The 18,056-nt window shown below is 43.7% G+C and overlaps 1 pseudogene; it reads left to right on the top strand.

Annotated features, from left to right (window-relative positions):
* The first annotated feature begins 7,310 nt into the window (after nucleotides 1-7,310).
* Nucleotides 7,311-8,248, top strand: LOC103546865 (large ribosomal subunit protein uL13 pseudogene; annotated as a pseudogene).
* Nucleotides 8,249-18,056: the final 9,808 nt, after the last annotated feature.

The raw sequence follows: 18,056 nt of genomic DNA, 5'->3' as shown, positions 1-18,056 counted from the left end.
CGCCTGCCACAGCATGGCTTGCCAAGCAGTGCCATGTCCACACCTGGGATCCGAACTGGCGAACCCCGGGCCGCTGAAGTGGAACGTATGCACTTAACCGCTGCACCACCAGGCTGGCCCCTCATCTGTTTCTAAAGTGTGACTGCTAGAAGACTTTAAGTTACACGTGAGGCTCAAATTTGCGGCTTTCATTATATTTCTATTGGGATGTGCTGCTTTAACCCGTTGGAGGAAGACAGGAGAGATGAAGACAGAAGGTGGTCAAGAGCATGCTTTCTGAAACCAGACTGCTTGGGTTCGGATCCCAGCTCTACCACTTAAGAGCTGTGTGATCCTGGGAACATTTCTTAGTTTCTTGGTGTGTTAGTTTGCTAGGGCTGCCATGACAAAATGCTACAGGCTGGGTAGGTTAAACAACAGAAATTTATGTTTACAGTTCTGGAGAGTGAAGTCCAAGATCAAGTTGTCAGCAGGTGTGCTTTCTCCTGAAGCCTCTCTTGGCTTAGAGACAGCCATCTTCTTGCTGTGTCCTCACCTGCCCTTTGCTCTGCGCACATGCATCCTTGGAGTCTCTCCCTCTTATCCAGTCTTGTTGGATTGGGGCCCCACCCTTATGACCTCACTTAACCTTAATTACCTCTTTAAAGGCCCTATCTCCAAGTACAGTCACACTGGGGGTTCGGGCTTCAACATGAATTTTGGGGGACACAATTCAGTCCATAGCACTTGGGACTTTGGTTGCCTTTCTATAAAATGAGGGTGATGACAACACCTTTCTCATTCTGAGGAATAATGAGTTACTATATATAAAGTACTTAAAATAGTGCCTGTACATAATAAATGTTATCCAAAAGTTGTCTGTTATTTGACAGTCCAGGTGCTTGAGTTGTATGCTTGACCTTCATCCTCCAGGAGGAAATGATCCAGAAGTTATAAATTTCCCTCCAGTGAATAGACATTTCCACTCTCCCTAAGATCCCAAGGATGTAGCCCAGATACAAGGACGAAGCTGGAAAATCCAGTAGGGAGGAAGAGGGCTTTGTTTCTTTGCCTTTGCCTCGAGAGCCAAATGTCTTAGCTAGGTGTTTGGAAAAAGTCAAAGATATGTTAAACCAGCAGGACGGGTCCTAATGTGCTACCATCATCTTAGAGCGATGTCAGTAAGGTAAACAGTAATTTGGCTGGAAAATGATGGAAATTAGCATAAAGCTGGAGGAAGCTTCATGGTTTGCCATGTTCCTGCTCTGACATGAGACAATCCACAAAGGTCCAGGGAGTAATCTGGTATTAATGATCTCAGTGGACATGAAAGGGTTAAGTGGACAAGGGAAAACCTGCCCATCCATCTCGGACCCAAAGCCTGAGATCTAAAATGCCTTCATACTAAAGTGTTGCCTATCCTAAAGTCACGCTCCGCAAGGGACCAGATACGCCCTCCGACGAGGCCAGGAATTTGAATTAAATCGGGTACTGTAATCAAGCTCCGCTGGCTGGGGGAAGCTCTGCGGATAGCTATTCTGTATCCCTCTACCAGTGTCTTCATTCTCAGCGCTATTTTTTCCATTTAGAGCTGTTTTTCTCAACTCTTCTTTATTCTCCTTTGATAAACATACAAATCTTATGCCCCCCTTTAGGGTCATTAGAAGATTTATAATAATGTAAACATCATGGCCCCGAACAAATAAAACAACGGCAATTTTTGAGAACAGATGTACTTAGGTCTTTAAAAAGATCCATGTTTTTTAACCTTACTAAGGTGGTATCAGTGTGAACACTGAGAAGCAATTACGGCTTGCCGTAATAAGCCTTGCGTCTTATGCAGTGTGGAAGGCACAGCGTTTTCTAAGTCGGAGCCTTCCACAGCTTGATTTCCGTAGCCAGAGGTGCAGAGAGATTAGTTCAGCAAATGCACATTGATGGAAATGATACAATGGCCTACAAAATCAGTTCTCTTCTTTGTGATAAACAGGCAACTACTTTCTTCCTAAATTCCCCAACATGCTTTTCTAAACGCTTTTTTATGCAACTGGCTCAAAGTTGTGTCACTTAAACCTTTCTCGAGGCTTTTTCTGGCAAAGACTGAGTATCAGGAAGGAAGAATTTTCCCCCAGAGTTTCGCAAAGGAAATTTCGGTCTACCCCTGAAAGTTAGCCTGAATTTATGCTGCAGCTGGGCTACATGAGGTTGGAATTTGTTTTTCTTGGAAACCAATCTCAAGGTCCTTGTCCTTGAGAGCATCATCAAGATGAGAAAATGAAATGGCATTTTAACATCAGCTTGAAGAATCTAGAAATGGATTTTTGTTATAAATACTTAAAGGAACAAACAAGGTTGGTATTTGAGCCTTTATATTTCAGATTCAGTGTCTTCAGGGCTTCAATTTTTTATTCCAAACAAAACAAGCTCAATTGCAAGTTAGCCTTTTTTGAAAAGTCTGAAAAAGTTACCCTTGCCTCAAAGTACGATAATAATTTCTAAATTTAGCCAAGTGAATATTTCTCTGGCCACCCACAAACTTCGGTGTGGAACTGAAGAAATTTGTACAAATTTGGCATTGGCGTTCAGATAGTCACAAAAATAGGTAGATCCAGTTGTTTTCTATCCACCTGCTATTGCTTTTGATGGCCTTCAGTCCCCAGCAACGTCCCAGCGGCTCTCAAACTCACTGCAGCCAAGTCTTGGCCCCTTTTTTCCTCTTTCCCTCCTGTGTTCAGGTTCTCATCTCCTCCTACCTCCTCAGAGATCTCGCTCTATCCACGAGCCATTATCTATATCCATTGCCCATTCTCTCCTGCTTCTTTCGCCTCAGCTGCTCTACTGGATTTTCCCATCAGCCTTTTAAATGTGCTCAAGTCTCTCCAATCTTAAAACAAGGAATCCAAACCCTCAATACTCCTTTGCCAACCCTTCTATTTCTCATCTTCCTTTCCCAGCCAAGCTTCCAAAGGGAATTGTCTGTGCTTCCTCATCTTCCTACACTCATCAAAGCCCCCTCTTTTTTGCCACGTCATAAGAACTCAAAACCAGACCTTGCTTTAAAATAAAAACCTACACTCCCCTTAAAACAGAGAACACTTACTTTTTGTTTGCGGTAGGAATTGTAGCGCAGATGGCACCAAACACAATACAAATAACACCCTTTGGCTAACAAATGTGTGCTGAGACCCATCTTGGTTCTACAGCTTGTTCTGAATGCTGTCTCATTCCATGTTCTCCACATGCCTGTCAGCCTAGAATGTCACACTTCAATCTCTGTTTTGTATTAGCAAGATGAGTTTTTGATTACTACTCAGTTATAAAAAAAGATGACCTCTTGCCATTTGGAACAACATGGATGGACCTTGAGGGTATTATGCTAAGCGAAATAAGTCAGAGGGAGAAAGTCAAATACCATATGATTTCACTCATAAGTAGACGATAACAACAACAACAAACAAACACATAGATACAGAGTTTAGATTGGCGGTTACTAGAGGGGACGTGGGGAGGGAGGAGGCCAAAAGGAGTGGTAGGGCACACGTGTATGGTGATGGACGGTAATTAGTCTTTGGGTTGTGAACATGATGGTCTACATGGAAATCAACATATAGTGACGTACCCCTGAAATTTATATAATGTTATAAACCAATGTTACCTTAATAAAAAAAATAAAATAAAAAGGTTTTCTGTTTTTCTCCATTCTGAGATTCTGATATGTGCCCCTCCGACCCTCTGATTGAGAATCACTGATCTAGAGAGAGTAAACATTTAGAGAAATAATAATTCCTTTTTCCTTCGAAGCAGGCTGTGGACCCAGACGTTCTGCATCAGTGGCAGTGACATCCCCAGGAAGTATAGACTATTAGAATGCAAACACAGCCTTGCAATTAGGGCCTCTGAATGCCAGGTGACCTTTTCTCTCACAGTGGGAATGTCATTGGCATGTTTCTCTGATAATTTGTGACTAAGAATGAATGTCATCACCCACATTCTCTTGCTCGTCTGATTACCAGCCACTATGTAAGTAACACAGCTACATGTAATTGAATTTCCCAAGATTGCAGTCCCTTATTTAAGGACTAACAGAGGTTAAAACCTGGAGACGTAATGTCCTGGGTGAGAGCAAGGTGAAATTGAAGATAACTCCTGACTCTAAACTTGGGAAATTATTGGCCATTCATTCATTCAGCACACAGTAAAGTACTTACTATGTGAGGTCCTGTGGTCACAAAGTCAAACAGACAAAGCTCCTGTGCCCTGGTTAGAGAAAGAGACAAATAACTAAGCAGACATTTATGAAGCCTTGTAAGAGAGGGGTTTATAAAACACCAGAGGAGCATAATGGAAGGGGAAGTGGCCAGAGGGAAGTCTGGGCAGGGTCTTGAAGGACATAATAGTCAGGAGAGTCTAGCGATGCTGTGGTGACAGATAAACCCTAAAAATTCACAGCTTCCAATAATGAATAAAAGTTCATTCCAGGGCCGGCCCTGTGGCCGAGTGGTTAAGTTCGTGTGCTCCACTTTGGAGGCCCAGGGTTTCGCCGGTTCGGATCCTGGGTGCGGACATGGCACTGCTCGTCAGCCCACGCTGAGGCGGCATGCCACATGCCACAACTAGAAGGACCCACAATTAAAAGAGAGTATACAACTATATACTGGGGGGCTTTGGGAGAAAAAGGAATCAAATCTTTTTAAAAAAAAAAAAAAATTCATTCCTATGGGCTAGGCAACCATTCCTTCTTGTAGCCGTGTCATCTACAACACACAGCTCCAGAGTCTCCTCACAGGGAGACAGCAATGGTTCTTAAATGCTCCAGTTCTTAAATGCCTTGTCTGAGACACGGGACATGTTGATACCATATTATGCAATATTATTGCCCAGGACTTACTTATACTGAGACAGCGTTTGTTGTTTATCTGAAATTCAAGTTTAAACGTGCATCCTGCATTTTTATTGTCTAAATCTGGCAATAGTTAAAGAAAAGTTTGCTGACATTTCGTAAATGGTTGCCACGCCCAGCAGTGGAGATGGATGGGCCCCGAGTGTTGGTGTGACATTTTGAGCTTCACAGCCACCACAGGCACCAATAACTCTGGCTGGTCTGTAGGTTCTGCTGGGGCGGGCAGGCAGAGCAGAGCCCGGGCAGTGGCCGGAAGACCACAGCTGTTGGAGGAAATGCAGGGCTGCCGATGTGGGTGGGAGAGCCAGCTCTGTGCTGACAATCCCTCAGGAGCTCTTCCAGAAGCCAGAGCCTCCCACACACCTGGCCCGGAGGCTCATATGGGCTTCTAGGGTTAAAGCTGGGCCCACGTGGTCAGTTGCAGAAGGGGAGAGGAGTCCTTCCGGACAGTGTGTCTGTCCAAATGTCCTCGGAGCCACCCGAACTGAAGCAGGGCACAGGATGGGGTGTGTTACTGTTCTGGGACTGCTCCCTCCATACAAGCCACCATCAGTGGCACAGGGGTTCGCCTCCCAAGGTGCAGCATCCGGCCTCAGTCCTCAGCGCAGCAGAACGTGGGCATGTTTCACAGCGCACTCTGGCAGGCCTGCCCTGTATTTGCAGAGCCTGCGGCAAGAGCAAACCTACCTTGTATTGAAAAATACACCTTCCTAAATACAAAATTGAAAATCTGGGAAAAGCTCTGACTTTTCTATGGCTGAAAGTTGGCAGGCTATTAAAGATGACTGAATTTAATTATTCACAAGTCTGGGTGTTCTGTTGAGAAGCCAGTGATGTTTGGATGAGGAATAAAATAAAGACATACATAATTTATAAGATTTGTATATGTAGTCCATAAAATGTGGGTTTTTAAAAATTCACTTTAGCAAAATTATGTTGACATATTAAAGATTTTCACATAATTTGTATTCTTTTGGCAGTAATCATCCAAAGCACAGCTTGGCAAACTTTTGCTGTGAAGGGCCAGATAGTAAAAATTTTAGGTTTTGTGGGCCATATGGTTTCTGTGAAAACTATTGAATTCTGCCACTGTAACATGAAAGCCGCCATTGACAACATGTAAATGATGAACAGCATAGTTGTGTTCCAATAAAACTTTACTTACAAAACAAAAACAGCTGTTGGGCCAGATTTAATCCTGCAGGATTAAAAATAAAATGTAGTGGTGCTCACAGGGTACAAAATTTGAATATGTTTTATCAAAAACAGTAAATCAAAATCAAAATGAAAAATTTAAATTATTTTAATACATTTTCAATAAATTGTCTTCTAAAGAGTTCAAAATCCCGTGTTAAAATTAAGAGTCAAGGGGCCGGCTTGGTGGCACAGGGGTTGGGTTTGCACGCTCCGCTTCAGTGGCCCAGGGTTTGCCAGTTCAGATCCTGGGTGTGGACATGGCACCGCTCATCAAGCCATGCCGTGGTGGCGTCCCACACAGAAGAACTAGAAGGACTTACAACTAGGATATACAACTATGTACTGGGGCTTTGGGGAGAAAAAAAAAAAATTAAGAGTAAAATACCAATTATGATTGGTTAATGTCAACAATTTAAGTCAAAATCATTGAAATAAAGTTGACTTTTAATTTAATTTTGTAAAGATTTGATTAAATCTTATTAAGTACTTTTATGAAAATAAAACTATTCATAATCCTAGCCCTTAATATTCATTTAATTGCCAACAAAAAGAACTGGTATCATGCTTCATATGTATTAGATGTCGACCTGTATATTCATAAATTTAAAAGTCACATGAATTGCTAAATGTTGCAAAATCTTCCTCAGCTGCCATGAGCAATTGTTGCAAAAGTTGTGCAAATTTGTGAGTACCTTTAGAGTCATGAATTAGATAGAACATGAAGAAAAACAAAGTGGACGCTAAACGGTACTGGGAAATGGCACTTAATCGTGCAGGAGTCTGGTACCTTGGTGCTATCAAACAGAGGGGATTTAGCAGGTTAATTAATCTGTCTTCTCTTTTTTTTATATGCTTTCAGTTCTCAATCCTCCTTACACTTTGAAGCATCTACCTCTGATGTCCACAGCGATACAATAAGAAAGTCTCCGGACATTTGGAAGCTGCCAACTCTTGTTTCAAGAATGTGGGGCAAAACATGTGGAGAAACATTTCCTGAGTCTGGAAGGGGTTGGTCATGGGGGTGGATATTTAAAGTCACAGGGTGCTCATGCCAATGCCAAGAATAGAATCCTGAGTGATGGGGCTCTCATGCAATTTTTTTTTTTTTTTGAGGACGATTAGCCCTGAGCTAACATCTGCTGCCAATCCTCCTCTTTTCGCTGTGGAAGACTGGCCCTGAGCTAACATCCATGTCCATCTTCCTCCACTTTATGTGTGGGATGCCTGCCGCAGCATGGCTTGCCAAACGGTGCCATGTCCGCACCCGGGATCTGAACTGGTGAACCCCAGGCTGCTGAAATGGAACGTGCCCACTGAACCACTGCACCACCAGGCTGGTCCCATATGTGATTTTTAATAAATTAATGTTTATGTTTATGCGAAGTCTTTGTTTTCTTCTTTATAATTTTTCTCTATTAAAATGTTCCACTTTCCTAGGCGGCCACTGAAGATGGCAGAGGGCAGGTCCTGGTGCTGGATGACCCAGGCCATCTGCCCGGGTACCTGGCGGCCGTCATAGCCAAACAGTTCCCGCTGGGCTGGGAGGTGGTGGTCGTGCGCTGTGAGGGCATCAACATTTCTGTCAATTTCCACAGAAACAGATGAAAGTACCTGGCCTTCGTCTGAAAGCGGATGATTGCCAACCTGTCCTGTGGCAGTTATCACTTCCAAACCCCCAGCCGCATCTCTTGGGCGATGCCCAGCAGGCTGCCCCGAAGACCAAGAGCAGCCAGGCCACCCTGAGCGCTTCAAGGCATTTGATGGGGCTGCGGCTCTATGACAAGAAAAAGCAGAGGGTGGTTCCTGCTGCCCTCAAGGCTATGCGTCTGAATCCACACGAATTTTGCCTAAATCGGGCGTCTGGCTCACGAGGTTGGCTGGAAGAACCAGGCGGTGACAGCCACCCTGGAGGAGAAGGGAAGGAGAAGGCCAGATCCGCTACCAGCAGGAAGAACAGCTCAGGAGCCCGCGCAAACAGGCCAAAAAGAACGCGCAGAAGAAAACTGACTAATACTCCCCAGAGGTCCTCAAGACCCTCGGACTCCTGGTCTGAGCCCAATAAAGACCATTTATTCCCCCTGCCACCAAAAAAATATTCCGTATTTCACCTGTATTACTTTTATAATGAGATGATGAACAGAAAGCGCTATTTTGTGCATTAATAAATTTATCTTTGAAGAATGTGTTTGTAATGTACAGGGCCCTCTGAAAACGTAGGGTTCAGGGTGGTTCAGTGGGGTTCCTCTTGTGACAGTAAGAGAGCATCCTGGCTTGGAGACATTCCTGGGGAAGCTCTTTGAGAGCCTAGGGGCTTAGGGCAGACACGAGCAGGATTTTCCTTGTAGCTTCCTTTTAATCTCTGACTTTCTTCTCTGGGTGTCCATGGTAAATCAGACACTTCCACCCCTTAGCATCCCATAGGCCTTCCTACATCTTTGCAAAGGCTACCATTGTAGTGTGTGATTTAAGGAAGCCATGGAATCTCTTTGTCCGGTCTCTCTCCTTTTAGACCACCCTAGAGAGGTCCGGGGCACTAACCTCAGGTGACTTCAGGCTCATTATTCTTAAATGAGGTGCAGAGTTGGTCTCCAGAAAGCCATTTATAGTGGATTCTGGAGTCCCCATGTTCTAAAAGACCAGAGGGTAGATGGGTCGACTGCATCTAACAATGTAAACAGTAGTGGGTATGCGTTTAAGGTCCTACACTTGAATTATACAAAACATGAATGTATCACAGGGGTTTACTCTCAGGACCTGAGGGCAAAGATCCACTTGATTCTACCCTGGTCAGACTATTCCCAGAGTATTGTGCTCAGTTTTGGGGTTTAAATAACTCTTTAGGTAGAGGTAATTTAAAAGAACAACAAAAAAGGAGCTCCCCGGAATGATTAGAGACTCAAAGCCACATTCCAGAATGCCACACAGAGAGGGAGCTAAAAAACTTCCAGCTCAAATCAGTTATGATTTATGAAAATGCATGTTAGTTCAGTGGAGAAGGGAGAGATTCTGAACAGCCAGCATGCTCACAAGCTATAGTCACACTGACTGTTTTTGCTGCCCAGCATGCCTTGACCCTTCTGATGACACATTACTCTGTGTTTCCATCAGGAACCACTCCTCCCCAGCTGAGTCCCTGGGGCTTGGGCGAGGCTGACCCCATGCTCAGGGTGAGCCCTGCTGGCTAATTATTGATCCTGTTAGCCAGGACAGTGGTGTGGTTGGTTTAGCTATGGGCACTTGCCCTCAGAGATAATTAGGCTCAAGGCTTGTGTGCCACTCTTGGGAGAGAGAAGCTTTCTTTGTCCACTGAATTTGAAGCCGAGGGGATATAAGAACTGCTACTATAGCAGCCGTGTTATCATAGTGAGGGGAAAACCTGAGAATGGAGCAAGCAGGGCTGAGAGGAAGAGACTGGATTCCAGGGGCATTGTTTGAGTTGGGTCAAGCCGCACCTGAAGTCAGATCTGTCAGTGAACATTTTCGCTTATGGGAGCCAATCAATTCCAGTTTCGTTGTCAACATTTTGGAGCATATTCAGTCACTAGAACCAAAAGTCCCCTAAGCAGGAAAAGGACCCAGGAAAGAGGAATTTTGACAGCAGCTGGTGAGTTGGTAATACGAAGAGCCAGTTTGTGCAGGTGCAGGTGGCTTGATTTAGCTGATGCATGACAACCTGTGTTTTATGTCAGCATCTAAGGTTAGCGGCTTGTCAGCCCAATATTGGGGCTGATATTGGCCAATTGTATTTAAGAAGTAGGTACCAAGATGTGAAACAATAATTTGAGTTAAAAATTACCGGTGAGTACTGAAGGTTTATTCCACTAACCTGCCACAGAAAATCAAAGCGCAAGAAATCTTTTGAACTGGCTAATACATTCTTCCTGTGGCATTACCCACTTTGGCACAGATTCAAAGTTTCTCATTCATATCCCTTCTAAAGCAACTGTGTGAGCAAGTCAGTACAATGTGGGGCGTCATCAGAGTCCTGGAGACAGTCAGTGCTGGAGACAGTCAGCTGGGCATACATCATCTAGGAACCCCCGAGCCCCCGAACGAACAGGAAATGAAACAAGTAGGGAGATGACAAGTCTGAAGCTTTTTTATACCAGCTTGCTCCAAGGATGCGCAGCTGAGCTGAATACTAACACCCACTGGCAACCCAGGACTGACAGCGGCTGACTCCATTCCTTCCTTCCCCCAAATACGTAGAACACTTACTGGGTGCCAGGAGTTTTGCCAGGTACAGCGATAGCTGGTTAATACAGCAACGCCATGCCTTTGAGCAACTTAAAGTCTAATGGGAAAGACAGACAAGTAAGTGCTAAAAGTGGCTTAGAGAGAGACTTTGCAAATAGAAATGTATACTTAATATTTGTGTATTTCACTGTATGTAAGTTATACCTCAATTTTCAAAAATGGGAAGAAAATAGAACCACTTGGGAGCAGTACTGGAAATCCAGGTAGGTATTATCAGAGCATCAAAATAGAGACAATTTGGGCTGGCCCCGTGGCCAAGTGGTTAAGTTCCCACTCTCTGCTTTGATGGCCCAGGGTTTCACTGGTTTGGATCCTGGGCTCAGACATGGCACCACTCATCAGGCCAGGCTGAGGTGGGTCCCACATGCCACAACTGGAAGGACCTACAACTAAAAATATACAACGATGTACCAGGGGGCTTTGGGGAGAAAAAGGAAAAATAAAATCTAAAAAAAAAAAAAGAGATAATTTGTGGAAGATATAAAGCAGATGTGATCAGATTAATAAAAGCATGACAGAGGCCAGACACCTACAACCCCCTGAAAGCAGAAAGAGAGGCTCTCCAAATAAGCGAACTTTCTAATTAGAACTCCAGAATAACCCCAAGTGCAGAGACAGCAGAGACAGGGAGAAGGAACTGGTGTGATGGCGGGCTGGTAGCTAATTCATGAGCGGCAAGTATCTGCATCTCATTTTCTGCTTTAGAAGTGGCTAGCTCTGCTGAGGGCGTACAATGGAGAAAAGAAAGTCTTTTCAACAAATGGTGCTGGGAAAACTGGAAAGCCACATGTAAAAGAATGAAAATTGACCATTCTTTTTCACCATTCACCAAAATAAACTCAAAATGGATCAAAGACCTAAAGGTGAGACCTGAAACCATAAGGCTTCTGGAAGAAAACGTAGGCAGTACACTCTTTGACATCAGTATTAAAAGGATCTTTTCGGACACCATGCCTTCTCAGAGAAGGGAAACAATAGAAAGAATAAACAAATGGGACTTCATCAGATTAAAGAGCTTCTTCAAGGCAAATGAAAACAGGATTGAAACAAAAAAACAACCCACTAACTGGGAAAAAATATTTGCAAGTCATATATCTGACAAGGGCTTAATATCCATAATATATAAAGAACTCTCGCAACTCTAAAACTAATAGCAACAAATGCTGGAGAGGTTGCGGAGAAAAAGGAACCCTCATACACTGCTGGTGGGAATGCAAACTGGTGCAGCCACTATGGAAAACAGTATGGAGATTCCTCAAAAAATTAAAAATAGAACTACCATATGATCCAACCATCCCACTACTGGGTATTTATCCAAAGAGCTTGAAGTCAGCAATCCCAAAAGTCCTGTGCACCCCAATGTTTATTGCAGCACTGTTTACAATAGCCAAGACGTGGAAGCAACCTAAGTGTCCAGCAACAGACGAATGGATAAAGAAGATGTGGTACATATATACAATGGAATACTACTCAGCTGCAAAACAGAACAAAATCATTCCATTTGCAATAACATGGATGGACCTTGAGAGAATTATGTTGAGTGAAATAAGCCAGCGAGAGAAAGATAATCCGTGTATGACTCCACTCATATGAGGAATTTAAAATTATGGACTAAGAACAGTTTAGTGGATGCCAGGGGAGAGGTGGGGTGGGGGGTGGGCACAAAGGGTGAAGTGGTGCACCTACAACATGACTGACAAACATTAACGTACAACTGAAATTTCACAAGATTGTAACCTATCAATAACTCAATAAAAAAAAAAAAGAAGTGGCTAGCTCTGAATTGTTTTCCCAAGTGAAAATTTTAAGTAAAGATGATGACTTACCAAATAAGATGAGAGTCACGATATAAGAGGTTCCCAGAGAAGACCCTGGAGCCAGAGAATTTAGCCACTGACCCAGTTTTCCCCTCACAACCCCCAAAACCATTGGAGCCAGGACCACTGTAACCAAATCTCCATTTCCTCCTAAGAAAGCAGGGATCCTCACCTGGCTGGGGAAATATATCAGAACTACCAGTAATTCCAAACAGGTGAGACTCTCGTGCAAAAATAAGAACAGGCAGTCAAAAATCCTGAAACAACTGAGGAAAACTAGCAGAAGAGTGTCATTGAATTCTACAAATAAATGAACAAACACCTGATGAAACAAAGTTAATCAGGAAAGAAAACTTTAAAATATGATAATTGGTATATTCAGAGGAATTCAAGAAGTTATCATGTCTACAGAAATAAAAACCATCCTATAAAAAGAGTTCTTAGAAATTAAAAACATGATTGCTGAAATAAAAAATATTTTAACAGATGGACTGAAGAGCAGAATAGATACGGACGAAGATCAAATCAGTGAACAGGAAGATTGAGTTAGGGCAGTCTCCCACAAGCACTGAATAAAGGCAAAGAAGATGAAGAGTTTAAGAAAAATACTGAGTCATGGAGGCTGGAGGCAAGCTTTTAGGAACTGCCTACAGTAAATTCCAGAAGAGATAAACAGAAAGAATTGAGGGAATGAAACAATCAAAGAATCGAAAGAAAAACTGTCTCTGTCGAAGAAAGGCTCAAACCTACAAAACGAAAGGGTTCAATGAGTGAGTGCTGAGAAAGAATAATGAAAAACTACATCCTCATGAAATTTCTGAATTCCAAAAATAAAGGGAAAATCCCCAAAGCTTGGTGTGAGGGCCACAGGAGAAACATTCCTTGGAAGAAATTGATAACCAAATTAACCTACAGGTCTCATCTGCTACCCTAATGCTAGAAGACAAAATTCTGAGGGGAAATTATTTTGAACCCAGAACCGTGGACCTAATAACCTGTGATTGAATTTTTATTATTATTATTATTTTAATTAATTTATGTTTTTTACTGAGGAAGATTTGCCCTGACCAAAATCTATTGCCAGTGTGGGGACCTGAAATTGGCCACCCCAAGAGATGTCTCTTTGGCATGAGGATTATTTGAGGCTGGTTCCTTTGCAGACAGGAAAGCAACTAAAAAGTAGAATTTACTTGCCCTTTGTAAGAGACATTTACATTGTAAAGGAACTCTCCATCTGTAAAGATATCTCCCTCTCTGTACCAGGAAGGGGAGATGACCTTGTCTCTAGAAACTCTTAATCAATGGGGAAGGCAAGGACTTAAACCTGCATTTGTTTATTGTGCTTGTCTGGTAACCTCCTGTAACTGACTTCCCTCCTCCTCCCAACATTAGCGTCTCCTTAAGGATTAAGCATCTTTCCTTAGGCTAGGAACCGATTGCTGCGCTCACCAGTGACCGCCCAGCTCAAGACAATAGACTTGCCTCCAGCTACGCCCTCCGAGATAGCAGACCCACCTGCTGTGTCCATCAAGCGCTGTGCCGACAGGGCAATCTTGCAACTATTGTGGGAGGGACATTTCAATCATATGTGAAACACCCTGTTTGGGGGTATATAACAACTCTGTGCACCTCACTTCTTCGGTGCCCTTTCTTCCTTCAGGAAGAAAGGCCCCGGGCCATAGTCCTCATAAAGCTTCGTTTAATTTTCTCCTGCTATTCTGTCTCATGTGAATTTAATTTGTTCTCCGGCCAGACGAACCCACACTAGGTAGAGGAAAAGTCTTCCTCCCTTACACCAGTCTTCTTCTATTTTGTATGTGGGTCGCTGCCACAACGTGGCCGCTGACGTGTGGTGTAGGTCTGTGCCCTGAAACCAAACCTGGGCCACCAAAGTGGGGTGCACTGAACTTAACCACTAGGCCATGGGGCCAGCCCAAATTGAATTATTTTGAATTCAGACTTCTACCCTCAGTTAATTTATAATTAAAACATGAGAGCAAAATCAAGACATATTTGGACATGCAAAGATTCAGAAAGTTTACCATCCAGGAATACTTTCTGAAAGAGACACTCAAAGATGTACCAGAAGAAGATGAAGAGGGGAGGAGGAGCGGAAAGAGGAAGCCAGAACTCAAAAAACAGCGGTAAGCAAACAAACCAGTAAAACCTGTAGCTAAGTCCATTGCAAAATAATCGAATAAGCATTTCTATTTTGAAGCTTGCGCCATTTGCCAAAGTCAGTGATATGGGTCCTCACTGTCAGCCGGTATTTATCGAGGAAAGTCTAGCTTGATCAGCCTTCCCAGCTGCTCTGGCGTCCTCAGCAATGGCATTCATCATTGCTGGGCATGCTCCCCTTCTCCTCAGGGCTGTGGTGGCTGCAGGGGTCCTCAGGCTGAGCCCAGGTTTGGAAATGGGCTGTCATCAGGCGTCCTTTCAGGATTTGCGGAACAAACGGACCCACAGCTGAGGCTTCCTCAAGTGAGGCAGGTGACTTCATGCGTGTGCGTGTGTGTGACAGATTGGATGACAGAGCTGCAGGCTCACTTGATGTTGCCCCACCTCCTGAGGTCCGGGGGAGCACGGGTGAGTACGGAGCCAGCTGCTCTCTGAACTTCAGTCTGTTGGAGTGTCGGATGTTGCTCCCAAATCCAAACCTTCTGCTCCTTCAGCTTCTGTGGGTGGGATCACAGCGGGTCTGAGTTCCATCAGAGTGGCCATTGCCAGTGTAAAGTGAGGAGTGAGGGCGGTGCCAGGCTAGGGCACGTCCCAGTTCTACTGAGCTGTCCCTTCCCACCCATGTTTGTTTTGCTCTTCTAAGAATACTGGTGTTTTGGGTGGGCTACACATCAGAGAGTACTGGTTCTAGCATAGCCATGTGCAGCAGCCAATAGCCAACCTGCTACTCAAGTTCCACAGACTAAGTCCAGGGAGGGTGTTTGGTTTGAGCGTGTGTTTGGGAGGAGGGAGAGGCATGTTGGAGAAAGCAGAGTAATCCTCCCTTGGCAAAAGGGGTGTCTGAGAGTCACTGAGCATCCAAGAATGACGAGGCTACCTTTGCTGGACTTAGAGACAGTCATCAGCATGGAATTTCTCTATAGAGGAGGTCTCTGTTAGCAGACTTCTTGACAAATCCACTTGAGATGATGACTCCATTCTGGGAGGGTCCACGTGGCTTCATTCAGGAGGTCTTGGGGTGTTCTTGGATGTCGTGTCAGCTACGGATAGGTGTGTGAGTGTGGAGTGGGGTGTTACAGAGGGACTCACCTTTATCTGTTTCAAACACATAATTTTTCAACCAACATGATTCAAAGGCTTCAAAGATTTAAATCATTCCTGTTAATGCAAAATTCAAGCAGTAAGTTCCACACCAGGGTATATCAAACTCATTACAATTAGATATCCAAACCGCTCCTGAAATACCCACATTTAAGCAATTTATTTACAATTTGCAAGCCTGCTAATAGTATTCCCAAGCCAGCCTCTGGGAAAAGGCGTACATCATTTTCGGTCAGGAGTATGATGCCCAAGCAAGGCATTTTTCCAGGAGGGTTCCAGGATATTTGGTATCTACCCTCCCTGTCCCCTTCTCCTTCTACCCTTATCCCCAGATGGGAACCCAACAGGCAAACAGCAGACTCTACATCGGAAGCAGACACAGCAAAGGGCAGCCTGAGGAAAAACCCTAGAGATACTGCACCAGCGTTCACATTTTATTTACCTGCCCTCCTCCATCCCACACCCTGGCTGCCCCATGGCCCACTCAGGGATCCCGTCTCTTATGTCTCAGGGACTGGGGGATGGGGCTCTCCAAGGAACCTTTCCTGTAATTCTAATCCCATATAGATTTGCTAGGATCCAACATTTATTTGGAAAGTCCTATACGTTAGTGCCTGTCTGGTAAAATAAAAACAAAAATTGGCACCTAAATTTTTTATCGTTAATTTTTTTTCAGCAATTTAACCATTTTTAAATGTACAATTCAGCAGTGTTCAGCACATTCACATTACTGTGCAACCATCACCACCATCCATCCACAGGATGTTTTTTTCATCTTGCAAACCTGAAACTCTCTACCCGTTAAACACTAACGCCCCATTTCTCTCTCGCCCAGCCATTGGCAAGCACCCTCCCACCTTCTTTCTCTATGAATTTGACTACTCTTAGTATCTCATATGAGTGGAATCATCGATATTTGTCTTTTTTTGAACTGGCTTATTTCACTTAGCATAATGCCATTAAAGTTCTTCCACATTGTAGCATGTGTCAGAGTTTTCTTCCTTTTCAAGGCTGAATAATATTCCCTTAGATGGATATACCACTTTTGGCTTATCCATTTGTCCTTTCATGATATCTGGGTTGTTTCTATCCTTTGGCTATTGTGAATAATGCTGCTATGAACATGGGTGTACATGTTGTTGTCAGTGAATGTTTCAGTTGTGTAGAAGGATTCACAAAGATAGGCTTTAGTATTTCTTAATTTTGATGATGGGAGACAGGAACAAATCAGCAATTCTAGAACTATCAGAAACTTCTTTCCTGAGCCTTCAAGGGTAGAATAATTTTCTTTTGGAAGGGGTCTCCAGGGAAGCTCTCTTGAGGTCCTTCAGATACTGGTCAGTGATCTCAATATTTTAGGTGGGATTTAAGTATTTTGTCTAATCACATGAAGGCCTGCTGATGAGTAAATTACTATTAAAAAATTTTTTAAAAAAGGAAGTTAAAAATGGTTTTTTAAAAGTATGGAAATTAACAGTTTTTCTGGCAGGGCAGGAAACTGGTATTTGGGAGGCCTGAAGCCTGCAGAAGGGCTGAGTGTAATGAACAGTATGTACACAGATAAGCAAAATGAAATGCTTTAAAATTAGTAAGATGTGCACTTTGTATTTTTTCAACAATCCCACATAGTGTTTCTGAATTAAATTTTAAAATCTGCACATTATATTAATATGTACAAATAACTTTCAGTGTGCATATAATTTTTTTAAATTTTAAATTAAATACATTTTTATTTTTTTCACCCTACCTCCCATCTCTTTTGGGGGATTTTTTTTTCATAGGGAAGGATTAGCCCTGAGCTAACATCTGTTGCCAATCTTCCTCTTTTTTTTTCCTCCCCAAAGCTCCCTGGTACTTGGTTGTATATCCTAGTGGTAAGTCCTTCTAGTTCTCTATGTGAGCCACTGCCACAGCATGGCTACTGACAGACAAGCGGTGTGGTCCTGCGATCAGGAAATGGACCTGGGCCACCCAAGCTGTGAGCACCAAACTTTAACTACTAGGCCATCAGGGTTGGCCCTCTTTTGGTGGATATTTTTGAGGAGGACATGTGGCAAATCTAATCCATTGCATTCCTCAAAGCTATCTGGTTCATCGATGCCATTCTTTCTTGTTTGAAAGCCCTGTTGCATATTTAATTGCATGTGTGTGTATCTTCAGCTGTTTTACTGGAGTTTGGGGAGGAGGGGAGAGAGAACTTTGAGGGCTTATGATACCACCTTGAAACTAAAGTCAAAAATTTCTTTGACAGAGGCTGGCCCAGTGGTGCAGCGGTTAAGTGAACACATTCTGCTTCAGCGGCCCGGGGCTCACCAGATCAGATCCCGGGTGCAGACATGGCACTGATTGGCAAGCCATGCTGTGGCAGGCGTCCCATATATAAAGTAGAGGAAGATGGGCATAGATGTTAGCTCAGGGCCAGTCTTCCTCAGCAAAAAGAGGAGGAGCGGCAGCAGATGTTAGCTCAGGGCTAATCTTCCTCAAGAAAGAAAAAAAAAATTTCGGGGCTGGCCCCGTGGCCGAGTGGTTAAGTTCACGCGCTCTGCTGCAGGTGGCCCAGTGTTTCGTTGGTTTGAATCCTGGGCACGGACATGACACTGCTCATCGAACCACGCTGAGGCGGTGTC

This window comes from Equus przewalskii, chromosome 26 (assembly GCF_037783145.1).
Source record: "Equus przewalskii isolate Varuska chromosome 26, EquPr2, whole genome shotgun sequence".
Lineage (NCBI taxonomy): Eukaryota > Metazoa > Chordata > Mammalia > Perissodactyla > Equidae > Equus > Equus przewalskii.
The sequence above is the reverse complement of the archived record's forward strand: the minus strand, read 5'-3'. Positions and strand labels throughout refer to the sequence as shown.